Source organism: Callorhinus ursinus, unplaced genomic scaffold (genome assembly GCF_003265705.2).
Source record: "Callorhinus ursinus isolate GAN/ISIS: 27379988/994484 unplaced genomic scaffold, GSC_fseal_2.0 scaffold35, whole genome shotgun sequence".
In the NCBI taxonomy this organism is placed as follows: domain Eukaryota; kingdom Metazoa; phylum Chordata; class Mammalia; order Carnivora; family Otariidae; genus Callorhinus; species Callorhinus ursinus.
In genome coordinates, this window is record NW_027397097.1 from 9,891,946 (window position 1) to 9,906,612 (window position 14,667).

The following is a 14,667-nucleotide window of genomic DNA, read 5'->3' on the forward strand; positions in this document are numbered from 1 at the left end:
AGCACATATGCACATGCCCACACGCACACACACGCACACACACATACACATACTTCTGCCTCCCCCTCAGATTCTGACACCCATCCTCTTAGTCAGAGTCTTACTACAAAAAAAAAAAAAAGTCTTAAAGCATGAGAATTTAAAATCAGTGTGATACTTCCCCCTAAGACAGTATTTTTCAAAAAGTGGCTTTCAAATAAGTGGATCCTAAAATCAGTTTAGTGGGTTATAAACAATAATTTATTTGAATAAAATAAAACAGAAGAGAACACAGAACATCAGCATGCATAATATGGATTTAAATATTGTTTCATGGCAATTTTGCTTTAGTTTTAATTATAATTTCATATATGTATGAGCTGGGTTTTGACATAAAAGATATTTCTTAAAGTGGAACAAGATAAAAAGTAAAAAATATGTGAAAATTACTGCCAGATTTTAGGCACCAAAAAAAACAGATGGAAGGATTTAATCTCCAATCTAGATAAGAAATCATTTTCCAGGGCTTTGCAATTTACATCGCAGCTATAGCAATTAATATTTACACTGAATTTACTACATGTTTTTATATTCATCTTTCAGTTGATCTTCTAAACCATTCCTTTTTATGCAGATGAGACAACTGAGATTTAGCAGAGCTGAGTGTCTTTTCCAAGTTTATTCAGCAAAGAAGCTATGAAGCAGAGTTGGGAATCCAGCCCTGGCTGAATCCTACACCTTTTTATCGACAGATATGGAAGCCGATTTATTCTCTTATTTATTCACTCATTAAAAAAATGTTTACTGCATAGTCACTGGGCTTCAGGCATAGTGCTGGATACAGGAAATACGTAAGGGCCAAAGAGACACAGTCCTACCTTAATGGAAATCATGGTCTAACGTCCACAGGCTTCGCAAGTGACAAAACATGACTGGGCTCTCAGTGAAGTTTAACTTCTCCTGGAATAATGATCTCACTGATGCCTGAGAAAATTAAGATGCTGATACAAAAGCAGGGATGTGTCTCTGCACAGACCCAGGTTTGAATCCTCACCTCTTTTTCCACCTGGCATGTCCTCGACATGGGCCAAGTTACTTCTTCAAACTCAGCTTTCCCATCTTAAAAGGGAGATTGTAACATCTAAATTTCAGGATTGTTGGAAGGATTAAAAATAATACAAAAAAAAAAAGCCTGGCACCTCACTACCATTATTATTAGCTATTACTGTCAGTGAATCCAAGCAAATGTTGAAAAATACTTGCTTAAAACAGAGACTTGGAGAACTTTACATAAATGTTAACAGTGATAGATATGAAGACTCCCTAATAAGTGCCTGTCAAATCTCGTGTGTGTATAAATGCCAATTTGTAGTCATTGGTAAATATAAATATAAAAACTGTCTACTAATAATATGTTTAATGAGAACAATAAAAGCAACACAGCACCGAGAAAATTGAGAGCTCCACATTCCCATCAGTGCCAAAGTATTTCATCTGCTTCATCTACACATCTGTAAAGCCAAGCTTGCCTGCTATCGAAAATTCTCTTCATTTGGTACAAACTAGTCCTACTTAAGGCATCCATGCTTAAACTGTCCCCACTCCCATATGACCTCACTGATATGAGGAATTCTTAATCTCAGGAAACAAACTGAGGGTTGCTGGAGTGGTGGGGGGTGGGAGGGATGGGGTGGCTGGGTGATAGACATTGGGGAGGGTATGTGCTATGGTGAGTGCTGTGAAGTGTGCAAGACTGTTGAATCACAGACCTGTACCTCTGAAACAAATAATACATTATATGTTAAAAAAAGAAGAAGAAGAAGAAGAAGATGGCAGGAGGGGAAGAATGGGGGGGGAATCAGAGGGGGAGATGAACCATGAGATGATGGACTCTGAAAAACAAACTGAGGGTTCTAGAGGGGAGGGGGGTGGGAGGATGCATTGGCCTGGTGATGGGTATTAAGGAGGGCACGTTCTGCATGGAGCACTGGGTGTTATGCGCAAACAATGAATCATGGAACACTACATCAAAAACTAATGATGTAATGTATGGTGATTAACATAAAATAATAATAAAAAAAGTTTGTAAAAAAAATGTCCCCACTCCCAAGAAACTGATGAATCACAACTGCTGAAACTTAAAGCTATTTGGCAACAGTTTGTTTGTTTTAATTTATTTGAGAGAGAGAAAATACTAGCAAGGGGAGGGGCAGAGGGACAAGCAGACTCCCTGCTGGGCCAGGAGCCCAATGTGGTGCTCCATCCCAGGACCCCAAGATCATGACCTGAGCCAAAGTCAGACACACAACTGACTGTGCCACCCAGGTGCCCTCAGCAACAGTTTTTTTGTTTTTTTTTTTTTTTTTAAGATTCCTATAAACATTTACCCTGACCTTTGATACCTTTCCATTCTTTAGAGTTTGGTATCCCCAGGGTAAAAAAGGCAAATTATGAGGAATTAGGTGGTAGTTAGAAGATGTAGCTTCACTGAAAAGAAAGAGTTGTCACTTTTCAGTAATAAAAATTCTATGAATGTGTCTAGGGCAAAAACCTATAGTTACTTTGGGAAAGGTTTATGTAAGGTCTGACATTTCAAAATGAAGCATCAAATATTCTTGGCTGCTTAATTTTTGCAAGCTGGGACTCTTATGCTTTTGAAAGGGTAAAAAAAAAATGAGACCATTTAGTCTCTTCTATCTATCCTGTCAACGCCAATTCAGACTGAAAGTGTTCTCTGAGCAAAGGCTTTTCACGAGATTAAAGTAAAGGACTTAAAAAAGCAAAGAGAAAAGGTTATTTTATCCATGTTAAACATACTAACCTTGAGAGAAAAGTAAATGGTTCACACTGGGGAAAGACTTGGATTCTTCCATTCTAATTCACTGGAAGGTTTAATTTACTAGATACTATAAAATGGCCTCAAAATTACATTTCATGCATATTCATTTGTTCTTCTGTGCTCTCCCCACCCTTCTTCTACCCCCTCATTCCAGCCCAAACCATTAACTTCATTCCAAGACTGAACCAAGGAATATTAAAAATTCAGCCTTTCAATTTACTGATGGTTACATGGGTGATTCCACGTTAAGAGTGTCACATTTCCAAGTCTAAGCTAGAGCCTTCCTTCTCTCCTCTCCTGCAGAATCTGACTTCTCTTAGTACAGAAGACTTCCCCCAGTCTAACCCTATGTGATCCAAAGACCCTTCCCCCCAATCCAATGCATTCAAAGGAAAAAGACAACAATTTAGACTTTGGAAAAGGGCAAACTGACACATGAAACATCGCATATACGCTAAAATATCGCAAATACAGTAGTAGAACAGATTAAGGAGAAAGATATTTTGCAATAAAATAATATCTAAAGCAGGGAGAATATAAATAATTACATTTAATTTGTAGTTGTTCGACCTGTGCACTGTTATCTGGGAAAGAACACAAAATTCAGAAAGAAGAAAACCAAGTAAGTAGCCACCAGAGCCTCCCTGACCTAAAGGTGCCTTTTTCACCAAGAAAATTGCTCCCCTATCCTGCCAACCTCAAGATATTTTGTATAATTAGAGAAAGGAATTCCTTACACACACCTCTTAAACTGCCATCCCAGTTGCACCCCTACCACCTATAATATCATTTGGTTCTCAGAGCTAGGATGGATTTCCATTCCCACCTGACCTAGATCTATTGGGCAATACTCAGTTGTTCAATCCTGCCTAACTTTGATCCAGAGTCATGGTCATTACTAGGTCCTCCCCACATCTTCCAACCTTACAATCAAAGTTTCTGTCCTTCCTTTACAAGGGGATAAAATAGTGAAGGGAGAAAATAATTGTGTCCCATGCCCATGGTCTGTGCCAGAGACCTGAGGATTTCCAAGATGCAAAAGGAAGGAGGAGGTCAGAGGGGAGTCAAAAAGTTGCAGATAGCAGGAGATAAAGAGAAGAGAGGAGTTATAGTAATTCAGGCCTTCATAAGGGGAAGGGAGTAGTAGTGTGGAGGCCACATGGCAAAGTCTCTGAAGAGCTGAGAAATTAAGTCCCACATTGGTAGATGCATATAGAATGCATTTCATCTGCTTCATCTACACATGTCTGTAAAGCATGTAAAGAAACCAGTTAAGGATTGAACAATTTACCTAAATTCCCTAATCTATTTCTGTACCTTCTAACCTCACCTCCCAAGATAAGCCTAGTGCTTGACTTCACCGGTAGCAATCATAGAAACTATGTGAAAACTATTAACTTTGGTAAACCAGTGCATTTCAATGTTAGCTATTCATTAGTAATATCTGGAGAGCTTATTTAATAAACCCATCTGGCACCCCTACCAATAAGACCAGTGTTAGGACCCAGGTATCAATACTTACTGGTATTCTCTAAGTTGATCCCAGTATGTAGTCAAGACTGGGAACTACTGCTTTAGATTAGTTGTTCTCAAACTTAAGTGCTGCATCAGAATTACCTGGAGGGCTTGCCAAACAGAATGATTGGGCCCTAGCCCCAAAGTTTCTTATTTAGTAGGTTTGGGGTGGAGCTTGGTGTTTGCACAGCTGATGCTAATATAGCTGGTCTGGTACCATACTATTGTATTAGAGAAATATCTTGGCAGTTGTAGTTAGGGGATGGGGGAGGGGTACAACCCAATCATACTAATATATGACCCATTAATTGATGACCCAACCCATTCAACGTAATGAATAAGAGATATAACCCAACAGTTAAGAGTAAAGGTCTTGGTCTCAGACATAGGAAAGATGGAATTACTCCAGAATAAAATTTATAGAATCTCAGTAAAAGGTTTCCTTACAGAGTAAAGCTATATAGGAATGGGGGTGCTATTATGGATTTAAGGAATCACCAAGATTTCTAAAACTGTGCCTGACACAAGGAATCTCAATTGAGTGATTAATTCTAGGAAGTGTGTGCTATAGCATATTGATCCCCTAGTAGATGAAGGTGAACACAGTTACATCCCCTATAACATGAAATAGTATTTAATTTGGAGATTTCAAGTGAGTCTTGGGAGGCAATAATAAAGTTGATTCATTTTTGAAAACAAGAAAATTCTGGTTAGGAGGGAAAAATATTCTTACAGCAAAGAACATTTAATTAAAAGGCTTCCACCTTTCAAACAAAGGTTATAGGATAATATTAGGCTATACCTTTAAAATTGTCAATACTCAAATGTTTTTGCCTACAAAAATGACAGTTTATTATGGTTCAACCTACCCTAATAATCTCAGAAACAAAGTATGGTGTGTTTCATTGGAATCAGGTGAAAGTTATTAGTTTGAAGCTCCATGAGCAAAGACACCTCATCCATTTTCTTCCTTGCTGACCCTAACAAGTTCCTATGCCTGGGACATGGTAAGTACTGTATTTAATAAATCTGGTTTTCATGAATATATGATCTAAAAATAAAGTGTTTTCAGAGCATTTGAAAACCCTAAATATGTACATTTGGAGCCAGAATTTGTTTTGATTTTTCATTTTCTGTGCTGGGTTAATTTTTGAAGCTTCTTGCTTCTATTTTAATCAATTCATTGTTATTTTGTTTTGTTTTGTTTTTTTATTTTACTCCTGTGAAGTCACCCATTGGACCATGGCCTATACATACCTATTGTCTAGACATGAACCAGGATGCACTTTGCCCTGTCAACCCCTTCCATCTTGCAGAACTGAATCATTATTTCACTGTTACACTTGCAATCGCTGTTCAATAAAGTTTCCAGTGGACCCCCTCTCACCTTTGGCAGATTTCTAGTTTCTTGCTTGAACGTCCTTCATCTTTTCAAATTGTCCTTTGGCTGTATTCAATACTTAAGTGACTATTACTTTGCAATGCATGCACCGTAACCCCAATTTTCCATTTGTTGGAGTTTATTTTCTGAGGAAAATTGCACTTCATTACAGATCTATTCATCTGTGAGTTGGGGGGAATATAGTAGTATTCCAATCTTAAATGGGTCATTTTTTTTTCTCCTTTGGCTTGAGTAGGGAATGGGAAAATAAGTTTGGGCTCCTTTGCAGTTGATTCGGCAAGGATACTTAATCGGAACCATTAGGGTCGTGGCAATTCCTCAATGCCAAGACAGAATATATATTACTTATGAAATGTAAACAGAAGGGCCATACTTGAAAATTCTAGTGCACTATAAACTCACAGCAGGTAAAAAAGAAACATGTGATTCAAAGAACCCAAATCTGTGCATAACAATGCTATGAATGTTTTTGACCTACAAAATGACAGTTTATTATGGTTCAACCTACACTAATAATCTCAGAAACAAAGGCTACCCACAGAACAGGGAGCCCAATGCAGGACTCAATCCCAGGACTCTGGGATCATGACCTGAGCTGAAGGCAGATACTTAACCAACTGAGCCACCCAGGTGCCTCCATAGTTTAACTTTTGATTGTATGTATCAGGCTGGTTTTGACTTATCTTTCTTTTACTTGGGTATCTTTCCTATAGATTTGGTTATATTTCCTACAAATTATCCTCAGACGATCTATATCAAGATCTGAATTAGTGAGCAGCATCATTCTGTCTCTGTCATTTTAGTTTGACAGAAGGGGCTCCCACAGAGCTTTAGTCAAAGGCAAAAATGTTGCCTTTATATTCTGGATGTGTAACTCTCAGGAGACAACAGGGAGTGAAGGCCTTTTAGGGCTCTGTGATATGGCCCAATTTCTCTGACATTATAATGAAGATTGTCTACTCTAGAAACCATAGGTTTGTAATGGGGAATCTCCTACTCTATTATTCGCTTTTTAATCTGTGCATCTTTAGCTGGAGTTGAGCATGGCCTGAATGCTTCACAACAAATTCAAACTCAGACTGAGAATTAACAGCAAAAGCAACAAGCTAGATTTAGAGAAAACTATCATTTCATAATGTTGAACATGGCATGCAAAGTTCTCTGCAATGTGGTCCTTGCCTCTATTTCCAACTTGGTTATGTTAACCAGATTTCCAGAGAATTATTTAATTAGTATAAACAGGTACAAACATCAACAAAGTTGAACTTATCAAACTCTTTTTTTCAAAGTCCATCTCAAGTATCACGTCTTTAAGGTAGTAACTCTACTCTTTCTTCAGGAAAAATGACTTACTCCTTTTATGTGTTTCTCAGGAGTTCAGTTTGGCTTGTCATACTTACTGTAAACTACTGCTATTCTCTGTACACTAACCTTGTTACTAGGACTTCGCTCATGTATTTATTATAGTATTTATTTTTCAAATGTCTAATATATGTTTTCCTGCCTATCTCCACAGCTAAGCTGTGAATTGGTTGAAGGCAGATGCCATGTCTTACTTACCTATATATTTCACCACAAGCGCCCACCATAGTTTCCAGCACCAAGCATCCCCTGTGGCAATCATCATAGAAATAAAGGTGCAAAAGACACTGGGTCCTCGTGTATGCCATCCAAGTACTCTCACTCTAGTTAGGTAAGTGGAGAAGAAAATTTTCAAGCATCAACCTCCAGGGGAAGTCTGTGATATAGGTAAACATGACTCTAAGAAATCCCCACCACAGTTATGAAGGCAGGGTGTCTTGCTTGGTTAGAGGCCAATTAACATCACGGTTTCTAGCGGGAGAGCATTTTTAAAGTGACTGATTGGGAAGCTGATTGCTTATGAAACCCATTGATGTTATTTCAGTTAAAGTTAAATGTCCAGATCCAGTTGGGGAAACAAGGCAGAGGAAAAGTACAAGGCCAAAACAAAGCAGCACAAGTCAAACTGGAAAAGGGCTTCTTTTCTCAGTGCCAAGGTCCCAGTAGTGAACAAGGAGCTTAAAACAAGAAGACACAGGCAAATATTAGAGTTATTTACCACCCCCACAACACCAACATATAGGAATAGCTGGAGAAGAGCAAAAATCCAGGACTTCACTGTAAAAAATAACTGGGATGTCCTGAATTCTTACTCTTAGTATTGGACTCAGGGTTTCCTGAAGGAGGGAGTGGCTTGAGTTACAGACACAAAGATAAGGCAAATAATAGATAAGGTAAATTAGGTAAGGTGAAAAGCTACTGCTTGCTGCCTACTGACCCTCAGATCGCTTTCCCTTTGCTGGCAGAACATCTGAAATGTCCACAATTCCACAATTTTCTCGTGTGCAAATATGCAGAGGGAACAGTGTCAGAGGAAGACATAAAGAGGAGAATGCAAGAGCTGTAATAAAGTAAAGAATCTCACTCCAAAACTCACTTTAGACATAGAAAAACTGAAAATCAAAGAGTAAAATGGGATTGTCCAACATGTAAAGGTTCTGACATTAGGGCAATTGAAATTGATTACCAACTAAACAACAGGTACTGTGTTAGGCAAGGTCATGGTTGTTATCTCATTTAATCCTCAGCATGACTCTGCAATTAGGGTTTTGCATCTTCATTTTACAAATGAGAAAGGTGAGGTTCAGGAGTTTTAATCAGTTTTCTTCAGATTGTACAGTTAGTAACAGGAAATCCAGCATTCATATTCTAGCTTAGGTGAAAGCAAAGCCAACTGATGAAGGTTTTGCAGAGCTTGCAATAAGCACAGTTTAGGTCATATCCTTCCCAAAATTCTTAAATGACAATCTATATTAGTTAAATATAAGCAACATTTTATCATCCAATTTTGGAATGTATTATTCTTGTTCTTAAAGTGAATTTTTTTTCTCTTCCAAGAGGGCTTCCTTCCTCCCTTTGGGTTGAGGTTCATCTGTGTCTAGCAAGGGTTCTGGCCATTATAATAAAATCTACTTTTGCACTGGCTTAGTTTGCTATGCACTGAGTGAAAAAATGGTAAAAGTCGTACCTCTACCCCAGGTATCTTAATATCCATCTTTCTGCCTCCCTAATTCATGAACCAGAGAGAAGTCTGTCAAAAATATTGAGGCTATCAAATACAGTTTTCTATTTCTATCTTCTACAGACCTTTTAATTTCTGCCCCCAGTGCCCCGATGTCTAACATAATCTGCAGTTTTCAGACTGACTCACCTACCTACTACTGAAGTCAGCCACCTATGGTATGAAATAGATCAGGTGCTACAGAAAATCACCTAAAAAAGTATAGGCAAATAGCAACATAGATATCCACAGGTTGATAAGGGCCCTATAAGGTGAGTAGAAACTAGCATTTTTGAGGAAACTGTATTGTGTACTTTACATACTAAATTTAGCTTATTCATTTCTTATAAGCAACAATATCAGGAAGATCATTTCTACTGGGCTCTTACTATGTACCAAACACTATTAAAAATTCCAAACAGAAATTGACTTGTTTAATTTTAAGTAATACTAAAAGCTTTTTTAAAAAAATATTTTATTTATTAGAGAGAGAGAGAGAGAGAAAGAGAACAAGCAGGGAGAGGGGCAAAAGGAGAGGGAGAAGCAGACTCCCCACTGAGCAGGGAGCCCCACAAGGGGCTTGATCCCAGGACCCTGGGACCATGATCTGAGCTGAAGGAAGACGCTTAACTGACGAATCCAGGCAACCCACTAAAAGCTTTAACAACAAAAACAACTGGGGCAGCAATCTTCAAAACTATACAAATTCCAAAGTCATTTAGTATGTAGTAGCAGCATATAATATTTTTTTCTTCTTGAACTTTGTTTCTAAGTGAAAGCAAACTTCAAAATCCTATTTAATTCTAGTTTGGGTTTTATATTACCTGGAATTAGTGTTAGTCTGGATTATCTTCTAAAAGACAAAAAGCAGGGCACCTCGGTGGCCCAGTCCATTGAGTGTCTGACCTTTGATATTGGCTCAGGTCATGATCTCAGGGTGGTGAGATCAAGCCCAGCATAGGGCTCCAAGCACTGGGCAGGGAGTTTGATTAAGATTCTCTCTCCCTCTCACTCTGCGCCTCCCTGCCAACCTGCATGTGTGGTCCTGCTCTCTCTCTCTCTCTCTCTAAAAAATAAAAATAAAAAATAAAATAAAAGACAAAAGGCAAGAGTTGTTAGTGGTAGTCACAAGATATCACAGAAAGTGAACAATCCAAGGACATTCAATGCTATTTATTCCAATAGCACTCCCCTCCCTGCTTTGCAGACAGGGAGACTGAAACCCCCAGAAGAAAAGAAAAGTACTTCTGTCTCAGGCTACATCACTAGTTAATGGCAAAGTCAGTGTTTAAATTCATTCCTCTTGTTTCCTAGTCCCAATAAAGCAAGTTAGTCTCCTGGGATGTGGAAACACTGTCTTTGTCAATTACAGAAAACCATCAAACAAAACCGAAACAAACCCAAGCATGCAAAATCTAAGAACTTTAAAGAGACCCTATTTTACTATACAGTAAACTATTCAATGACAGTATCCTGAGTAACAGGATGCCTCCCTGTTGCCTACAGCCAAATGTCAAAATTGTGTATTTTAGAAGTCCCTTAAATATCTGTTCCTTGCTTACCTCTTAGCCTTCTACTACTGTGGCTTTTCATCTCGAAATAAATATTCTGGCCTCAAAATCACTAAACCCAACCCCAGTTGCCCTTGTCCTTAGATATTACTCTCCCACTCCATAACCATTGAATCCAGAAACTGCAATTTTACATGCAAATGACTTGTATTGTCTTAAATATATATGTATATTTATAATTTATATATTTTTAAATATATGTGTATAATTTATATATAAATATATTTACTTTATTATAAAGATATACATATATTATATATATATATAAATATTACAGGTATCCTATGTATCTTACATAAGACCTGTTTTAGAGCAGTGCTCATAAATGTTCATTTAGTGAACAGATGAATTTGGCATTATGACACACAATATACAAAACTCACTTAGATTATTTCATCCACCTACAATTCCCTATCCTATCACATAGCATCTTGTCCTACATAGAATTTCCTTCTCCCTGATGGTATGGGAAAGAATTCCCAAAGTTAGTGATATACATGTAATATGAAAGAATCTCTGTATTCTTTCTATTTCTTGCTGTCCTAAATGATACTAAAGTATCAGAAAATATATGCAACAGTCTCCTGAAGTAAATGTAGGTGTCTGAGAAAGCTCTACTTCCTGGGAGTAGTTAAAATCAATTTTTTTTAAATATATAAACAAAGGAAGACTACAGTTCTTGCCACTAAAATTCATAGTGTTATACACATTGCAGAGTGAAACCCAGGAAGATTCAGAGAGAATCTAATCTAGCACAGTGAGAGCAATAGACAATGTTATTTCCAACAAATTAATTTAATTGGTTCTACAATAGCAAGAGGAAGTAGCTGTGTGCATTTAGATGTTCCCTTGGGAGCAGAGCTGAAAGTGGCTCAGAGAATACAAGGGAAATCTACTGTAGATCAAGTGTTCTTACAGAACTCAGTCCTTACTGTGTTACCTAATTGCAATACAATACTACATCCAAATGACTTGTGTTGTTTTATTACTTCTTTAAAAAAATACTTGCAAAATACATTTGATTAAACACACCCTCTTACAATATGTTAAGAGAATTCATGTTAATAGGGCATGATACCAACTAGCTAATATGATAAAAAAATCTTACGGACATAATTTGGAACTAATTTACCTAAACTGTAGCAATTTTTTTTTCAATTTAAAGAATATGGAAGAGCTTGGGAGGTTATGTTATCATGAAAGCTCTTGATTGCGGTAGGAACTAAGGTATTGTTTTTACTTATCAGCATTTTTAAAATATTTTCTATAACAAATCTATGTTCCTTTTGAAATAAGAAAAGCACTTCTATTTTTAAATATTGTAAGTGCTTTGGAAGAGGAAAGCTTAAGGTACACCAGAAGCTAGAAGGAAACAATTGTCAGATGCAATCAGTAAAGGTTTTAAGAATGTGTACCTGCTAGAATTCAGATTGAGGGAATACGATCCCAAGTTGAAGAAATAGTGTTAGCAAACATCCAATGTTGTATATGTGAGTGAGTGACTTAATGTACAAAGCTGCACATAATAACTGTGTTTTACTAAAAGCAAGTAATATATGCATAATTGAGAAAATGATGTAAAAATGCTTTATAAAACTGAATATCTTTAAAGTAGGCATTCTCCTTTCTACTTTCATATATGCTAAAAAATCTGAAGTAACCTGAGAGGGAAGTAATATTTTGTCTATTTTACAGATAAAGAAAGAAATAATATAGAGGTTATAGTGATTTATTCTCTCTTTTAGTCAAAATTTTTTATTGGAAACCTACACTGTGCCAGGCAGTGTTCTGAGTGCTGGAGAATCAGAAAGAAACAAAACCTGATAGGCCCGGTCTTTATGGGAGAGTCCCTGTCTAGTTGGAGAAAGTTTCAAGGGTGGGATCTAAGAATTTGCATATCTCACCAGTTTCTAGGTTATATGTTTCTGCTTGCCTGGGGATCACACTAGCCAACAAAGGAAAAAGCCCATTTGATGAAACCTAACGAACAATGGGAATGGAGAAGTAGATGAGATGAGAGAGGCAGGCTGGGCTTTCTAGCTTATGTTCATAATTTGGAACTTTATCTTTGAGGAGAGTCATTAAAAACTGTTAAGGGAGGTTTAGGTGGTTGGCTATAGGATAAGATTTAATGTTTTTAAGCAGTATTGCTTGTGTTGTGGTCTGGAGAGTGGACTGGAGACGGGCAAGGGCAGATGCTGAGAAAATGGGGAAGAGGCTATGATGTAGTTGAGAACAAACAGTGGCCTAGACAAAAGTAAGAGTAACAGAGATGGAAAAAGTGAGTGATGTGACTTATCCTAATTTGTATAGCTAGCTATAGATGTAATGTCTGAAGTAAAATTTTCTGACTACATAATTTGGTGCTCTACCCAATTGCTATTAAATATGTCCAGACCAGCAGCAGCAGCAGCATCTGAGAACTTGTTAGAAATGCAGAATCTCTGGGCACCTGGGTGGCTCAGCTGGTTAAGCTTCTGCCTTTGGCTCAGGTCGTGATCTCAGGGTCCTGGGATTGAGGCCCACGTCAGGCTCTCTACTCAGCAGGAAGTCTCCTTCTTCCCCCTCCCTCTGCCCCTCCCCATCACTCGTGCTCTCTCTCTCCCTCTCCATCTCAAATAAATAAATAAAATCTTAAAAAAAAAAAGAAAGAAATGCAGAATCTCAGGCCTCACCTGAGACCTACAAAATCAGAATCTGTGCTCTAAAAGGATTCCCAGGGGGCACCTGGGTGGCTCAGTCAATTAAGAGTCCAACTCTTGATTTCAGCTCAGGGTCCTGGAATAGAGCCTTGAGTGAGGCTCCTTGCTCAGCAGTGAGTCTGATTAAGATTCTCTCTTTCCCTCTCCCTTTGCCCCTCTCCTCTCTCTCTCTTTCTCTCAAATAAAAAAAAAAAAACTTTAAAAAGATTCCCAGGTGTTTTACATTCACATTAGTCTACAATAAAACAGCTACCTTGCATCTTACACATTTAGATAATGTATGCTTTTGAATGGCAAAATATATGAAAGAAATCCAATTTCTCTTCCAGAGACGGTCTAGGTGTTTTTTTTTTAATTAGGACATGCATATTAATAAAAAAAAGTGTTGCAGAAATAAATAGATACTGAATTCATTGATAATAATCATATAACTTAAAATTCAAAAAAAGATTTAAGTTAATGACTACAATCTCTATCAAATTAAAAGTTTCTGGGTTTGATTTATTTTTCTATCCACAACTGAGATGCACTTACAAGAGACAGAAATGGTTTATTAAACAATTTCACTAAATCCAAAAGTTTTTTATGAAATTTGCCAAGCTGACATTTAGTGTTAGAATAATAATTTCTGGGAGGGGAGTAAAACTTGGGGATAGAAGATATTCTTTATACCTTTAAATACTGGCAACTTAAAGTTTACATCAATTCAATTTTTTGTTTTATAAAAAGGAATAAAATAGTAAACAATCTCCAACTTTCATAGTATGGTAAATGTTCACAAGCTAAACAAAAGACTCACAGATTCTAATAGGTGTTCCATTCCCAATATGCTAAAACCAATTATAAAATCTCTAATGGCAGCTTATTTTTTAGGCACATTGTTTAATGGTATATTTCTAGCATTGTGCACTTCAGTTTTATCCTTCTCCTTTGTAACTGAACACACAGTTGATTGGGCTTAAGGCCAGTGAATGCCTGATAGAGGCTAAAGTTGAGGCAAGCCTAATGATCTCCATCTTGCCTTAATTATATTTTTATGAAACCTATGCTTCTCCTCACCAGTTTCAGCAATTTCAGTTTTATCTGTTCCATCCATTTGTGTAAAGTAATAAGGCAAAGTGAATAAAATATTAAAATATTTCCACAAATGAATATTACTTTACAAGCAAAGGTAGTGATGCATATAAACTGAACGGCTGGTTTGTAGGTGGAGCCATTGTTGGATGGATTGAAGTGCCCTTTCCTAAACTTACAGAGTTTGAAGTTGGTACAGAAAATCATTTAGAGGGGCTCAACATACAATGCATGAAAATGCAGGAGGTACAACATTTGATTGAACAAAACTCAGTAACTATTAACTACCTGTCTATAGCTTAATTTATTTCAACAAATTAGTATTGAGGGTCTATTTTCTAGCTAATTGGTATTGAGGCACTATGTTGAGTAATATGTTATACTCTGGTCCTCAGTAGATATGGTTATGGGGAGGAAAAAATGGAACATATTCAATAAGTGATTGTATTACATTCATACATTTGGAAGAAATCTGAAAAGGCATTGAAGACAAGGTAACATTT

General features: G+C 37.2%; 1 long non-coding RNA gene and 1 pseudogene across 1 annotated transcript in view; one reads left to right on the top strand and one right to left on the bottom strand.

Annotated features, from left to right (window-relative positions):
• LOC141370452 (uncharacterized) overlaps positions 1-14,667 on the bottom strand; it is a 1,695,799-nt gene that overhangs the window by 789,593 nt on the left and 891,539 nt on the right. The gene's annotated exons all lie outside the window — the stretch shown is intronic.
• The window catches only part of LOC112840746 (large ribosomal subunit protein eL15-like), an 80,472-nt pseudogene that overhangs the window by 31,848 nt on the left and 33,957 nt on the right, over positions 1-14,667 (top strand).